Source organism: Helianthus annuus, chromosome 9 (genome assembly GCF_002127325.2).
Source record: "Helianthus annuus cultivar XRQ/B chromosome 9, HanXRQr2.0-SUNRISE, whole genome shotgun sequence".
NCBI lineage: Eukaryota > Viridiplantae > Streptophyta > Magnoliopsida > Asterales > Asteraceae > Helianthus > Helianthus annuus.
Window position 1 is genome coordinate 49,724,951 of NC_035441.2, and position 5,511 is coordinate 49,730,461.

A 5,511-nucleotide genomic window follows, 5' to 3' on the forward strand; every position below is an offset into this window, starting at 1 on the left:
AATCAAAAAAGCGCCAAGTATATATTTTTTAAAAAAATAAACAAGTTTTGGTGTAACACATGTTACAAATATGTCAGATGAATGTAACATGTGTTACACCAAAACTTGTTTATTTTTTTTAAAATATCTATTCGGCGCTTTTTGGATTTTTTTTGCCCAAAACCCTTAAAAACATGTATATAACATGTGTAAATTTTTTCAAGAAAAAAAACATCAGGAGCTTTGAGTTTCCCGGGTTTTCTAAATTAAAGTGGGTTTTCTATACATCATTCCCCTATATATATATATTAGTGGTAAAAAAATTAATAATAAATTTTTTGATATATATATCAATATTAGTATTAACTAGAAAAGTAACCCGCCGCAATGCGGCGGGGGCTAGATTTATATTTCCATCAAGTTAGATACATGAGCTGCAACCAAGAGTTTATGCCTAGATTTGTATATGTATTATGGTCGCAACTTAGGTTGTTAACACCAGCCGCTAATACGAAACGGATAGTAGCTAGATTCAGAACAGAGACCACAAAGAGATTTTTGTACAAAAGGGCTAATACTTGTAAGATTATTAACGCTTGGCACGGAACAACAATAAACTGTTTGTTTTATTGATCATCAATACTTGCAATACAATACATTTTGAACAACACAGGACTCAAATGTACATATATTTATAACTTTAGCCATTGTTTTATCTAAACAACCCTACAATCTAAACACTGGTGGTAGGCAACCTTAGCACCCAAATCATGCCAGGGCCAAAAAATATAAACTAATGAATACAAAACTTAATTCATTCCACAACTTAGGCTTCTTCATCAGATAGCTTTCGTCTCTTCAGTTCTGGTTCACTCAACTGCAAGCTTTTCTTCCGACCTGTTTCTTAACGACGACCGGTGAATCTGCAAATTTGAGTTTTCATACGTCCCCATTTGATGTGAAGGAAAGCTTGATATGAATTGATGTTCAAAGTTAGGAGCTGCATCGATACCACTTTCCACATGAACTTCAGAGGGGCAAATTGGTCATTTAAATTAAACGATAGATGATTTTCTTCTGTTCTTTATGCTAGTATACACTTGTAAGAAGATGATTCGCCAACTGGACAATCAAGCCCTGCTGATGTTGATTCATTATTTTGTTCTTGCAGTGCAACTAAGTTGATAAAGAATCGACTAAGAAAGACAGAACTGGTGCTAATAAATAAAGACAAAATTGAAATACGAAACACATACTAATCACACTTAGTTAATATTTGTTACAAAGAAGGGGAAAAAGGTTAAGAAAGTCTTACGAAAAGTATCATGATCATCCCATAACATCATACTATATCAAAGAATGAATTCACATTACATGCTCTAAATGTATGATATCAAGTCTGCCACCAAGTTCGCATTTTACCTCTTACAATAACATTTGATGATAATTTCAAAAAATATAATAATAAAGACGTAAGTATCACCTGTCGTTATGGGACTTGATTCTGATGGCTTCTCGGTTGCTTCGACGTCCATTGCCATAACATCGTGGACGTTAGTTAGCATCCACCTTTGTCATAATTTCATCCTTGTTTGCTGCCATTGCCACGGGTGAGGCTCCATTCTCCACCATTAGCTTTGAACAATAAAAGAAGTTTATATAATAACAAATGTTGATAACCCTTAGCAACAGTTTAGGTTTCCATGTTTTCCATAACCAGCATTTGCCGGTCTTCAAGAATTATTTTCCACGCTGAAGACACCTACTCCCATCGTTTCAATTATGAATGATGCATTTCTTGCTTAGAGGCCAAGGTTTAAGAAATGTTTTTTTTCTCTTCACATTTTAACTATTTTCAAATAAATTATATAAATGATCCTTTAAGAATTATTACTCTCCGTATATAAAGGTGTGTTCATCTAGACCCCTTGAATATATTTTTGTGAATAAGCCTTTAAGGTATTAACCTTAACCGGCCTTATAACCTTATTATGACCCAGGTGTCAAGTTAAAACCAGGTTATGAATCAAGTTTCAGTGGTTGATATTTATATATATTAAAAACTAATATAGGTTGTATGTCAACATGATAAATTAAATTTATAACCTGGCCTAGTTGAAAAAAAAGCCAAACACTCTACAATAAAAAAAACACATGAAGACCACTAAATAAGCATTGCCAACTGGAAAACAAAAATATGATAAACAAAACAACTTTCTATTCAAGAGGATCTAACCCAACTTAAACATGAGCAAAAGTATATCCACAAAATAAACCATCTATACGAAACATATACACAACACCAACATACACAATACTTCAGCACTATAGACATAAAGCAATTTCAAGAATTCTGAGAACAGAAATTAAACAACTTTTTAACTAAATTAGAAGATTAACTTTTTTAAAACTCCCTAAAGACAGTAGATCAATGTTGCTATACGAGCTTTAAAACTTAATAAGTGAAGGTTAGGGAAAATAAGAAGAAATGGAGTAAGAAGATACCTAAATCAATGCAAACAGTTGATTGAGAAAGATGATGTTCATGTGGTGAATGAATAAGGTTGCTAACACTCCAACTTTCACCAAGCATCACCATCTTCCATCATTTACCCGGCAGCCGGTGGCCATGTGCGTCGCCGATATTCGAGAACCATTTAGGGCCAATAAAACTTCAGTTGAAGATTTGATTCTTGAGCGACTTTGGCAACGGCGAAATGAGTCATGAATTGTTAATTCCGGATGCGTGTTTCAAAACCCCTAAACTGGACAACCAGATTGCAGACGTCCTCAACACCTTGACGATCTGGTTTCAAAACCCCCAAACTGGAACCCTAGCCGCCATCGCTGCTTGTCGGAGTCGTCGCTATCATCACCTTCATCGGGTTGGGGTGATCCGCTTCCTCTTCCTTTCATCGGTTTCTCTCTCACGTCATTCTCTCTCCGTCTCTCTTTCTCTATCTAAATGTGTGAGTATGAGTTTAGGGTAAAGTGAGTAAAAATGAGAAACTGCTAGAAGACCAGAGAACAACGTGGCAAACAATGTATCCACAAGTTATAAAGAAATACCAATTAAGCATAGGGTACAACCTCTAATGCAACAAAATGTTGCAAATTAGAGTATTATATAATAACAATAATATATTTATTTCCATTCCTTGAAGGAATGAAAAAAAAAACATTCCCTTACCAATGAATGAAAATTGTTATATTTGAAAGGAGTTACATTCATTTGGAATGCTTCATTCCATTATCACATGATAATCAAACATGTTTCTTTTCATTCAATTTCACCTTCTATTCTTTCACATCAAGCGTTACCTTAGATACTTTATTGATGACACATTTGACAATTATAAAGTTATTTTGGAAGAAGAAAAATCCAACTTAGGATGTACGCACATTTGAACTTAAAAGGATTTTTGGCATAATGTTAAGAAGGTATTGGATACTTTAGTTTGACATGGTCATGTTTTTCGATTTCGTTATGTTTCATAGTTATTTTGCCTGTTGATTTATATCCGAGGGGTTATGTGTGACCCAATTAACTATTTTTATCCAAATTTGACGTGTTTTAGTTGTTTATCTTGAATGGAGATCCTTAAAGTGTGTATACTTTACGTGTTGTAACTTGCCTTCGTTAACTTTTCTATACTAAAGGTGAGCATCTATGCATTCCGCAAGATATGATATATGCACTTAGCCAACCACAAAGACATCATTATCATATTAATGTTATTGTTAATTTGTAAACTCTTTATATTAATTAGCAACCTAACATTAGGACGATGGCAACTATGTTTTAGACCACTTATCCCCTTTGAATAACACAATTTTGTTTTTCTTTTATTTATTGTATGAGACAAAACAAGTTGTTTAACATGTATATTTTATATGTTAGAAATTTGCTTTCGTTAATTTTTCTATAAAAGTTTATGTGTTATGGGCGTTAACCATGCCACCTTAGTAGGGTGTGGGGCGCGAACACCATCATGGAGGGGCAATAGAGGGGGCACATGGCGGGTTGGCTAGAGTGGGTGGCGTGGGGCAAGTATTCTACTTTTTTTTAATCTTTTTTAGTAATTAATGTATAAGCTGATGATTTGAAGACATCTAAATTTACAATTTTACATAAACCCCAATAAAACCTTTTAATACACCGTAGTGATGGTGTGAATGATAGAAAAAGATTCGTCTATGTGATACCACTTATTTTTCTGATAAAGCCCTTAAACCATGCAGTGTGAGCGTTTAACGCCGGCATGGTTGCAGTCAACGCACACCAAGCCACCCCGTGGCCAGCCTTTTGAACAGCATTGTGATTTGGGCTTCAAGTTCTCCACCGACGTTGAGGGCAAACGGCTAACGACGTGTTGGCTTGTTATTGGTGGTTTCAAACTAGTCGTTCAACGACTAGTTTGACCTAATTAATTAATTTTTTTTAAAATAACACTATATATATCACATACTCACCCCATTTTTAAAAAACCACACACCCAAACATCCATTTATCTCTTCCCAAACATATATTTTCTTCCAATTTTTATAAATTTTTATAAAAAATGGAAGGATCAAATTCCACGTGTTCTTCTTCTTCTTCGCCGTCGTCGTCTGAGCTTGAGAACTTTATTTTATTCTCGAACGACAAGGGACCGACACTTTTCATTAAAGCGGTTTAAAAAGTAATTGAAACTATAATGGAAGACGAAGGGTGCTCCTCAGCACCAAAGCACCAAAGAGGGGGAAATACATAGTACGCGACAGTCACCGCACACGATTTATTGGTAAGTGACTATTTTTCACCCAACCCGACTTATGATAATAGCACTTTTAGGCGTCGCTTTTGTATAAGCCGTGAATTGTTTCTTAGGATATCAAACGATTTATCAAATAAATATGAGTTAAACTTTCGTATAAGCCGTGAATTATTATGAGGATGCGAGTTAACCAAACACCGTAGAATTAAGTGATCAAGAGAAAGAAGAGAACTTACAAGAAATTAAAGATAATACAACACATCACAACATTCAAGCGGATTAGGTTGAACACATCTAGCGCGTTCCACGGCACGACCTTGACGAAGACGATGATTAAAGTTTATGTAATTTTATTTTAATTTTATGTAATTTTTTAATGTTATGTAATTTTAAATTTATATTGTTTATGCAATTTATATTAATGTTCATATTTAAATTTAATTGTTTTTTAATTTTAATACTAGCAATAAGACACGTGTGCAAACACGGGTCGTTTCTTAGAAACCATGCATAACATATATTGAAAGAGAGTAAAAAAAATAATTAGTGCAGACTTATAAAATTGATATACACTAATGGTCAATAGGTTTATTCAACAGCAATTCCATTATGTTGATAGCAAACCACTGTTGACTATTAACTGTTAAAAACTTCTGTTGCTTTCCAACAGACTTTCCTAAAAACTGTCATCCATTATCTCCAACAGAGCTTGCCAGATGGATAGATAGTAAGTATCAGATGTTAGAAAACCATGCATAACACAGATGATAGAACA

General features: G+C 34.2%; 1 long non-coding RNA gene across 1 annotated transcript; it reads right to left on the minus strand.

The window, feature by feature from the left end:
• Window positions 1-583: 583 nt before the first annotated feature.
• LOC110877581 lies at window positions 584-2,994 on the minus strand. Its single transcript, XR_002557146.2, has 3 exons — window positions 2,485-2,994; window positions 1,463-1,614; window positions 584-1,116 (listed from the first exon to the last, which is right to left on the minus strand). It is a non-coding gene; the product is annotated as an uncharacterized LOC110877581 (long non-coding RNA).
• Between the last annotated feature and the right edge of the window lie 2,517 nt (window positions 2,995-5,511).